Below are 381 nucleotides of genomic sequence, written 5' to 3'. Positions count from 1 at the left end.
GAAGAGCCTTTTAGGCTTAATGTAAGGCGTGATATATAATAGCAGCCACTAAGAAAACTGTCTATATAGCCTAAGAGGACAGTATATATGTGTTAATATATAAAGAGTCTAGGCTAGCTATCTTACTTGTACTAAGAGCCTGTAAGGAGTATACGTTTTGCATATAAGTTAAAGTGATATTATTCTAGCTAGATGCTAGTGCTATATACTTAAGGAGTAAACTATAATTAGAGTGTAAGCAAGGGCTTTGTCTACTTAAACTCTGAAGCATCTCGCCTTAAATAATAGATGCCAGAAAGCGTAACAGAAACCTAGTAAAAGGATGTGAACTCTGCATTATATTATTTTATAAGAAAAAGCTACCTTAGTTAATATAGAATA

The sequence above is a fragment of the Endocarpon pusillum genome, assembly GCF_000464535.1.
Source record: "Endocarpon pusillum Z07020 unplaced genomic scaffold scaffold2175, whole genome shotgun sequence".
Classification (NCBI taxonomy): domain Eukaryota; kingdom Fungi; phylum Ascomycota; class Eurotiomycetes; order Verrucariales; family Verrucariaceae; genus Endocarpon; species Endocarpon pusillum.
The sequence above is the reverse complement of the archived record's forward strand: the minus strand, read 5'-3'. Positions refer to the sequence as shown.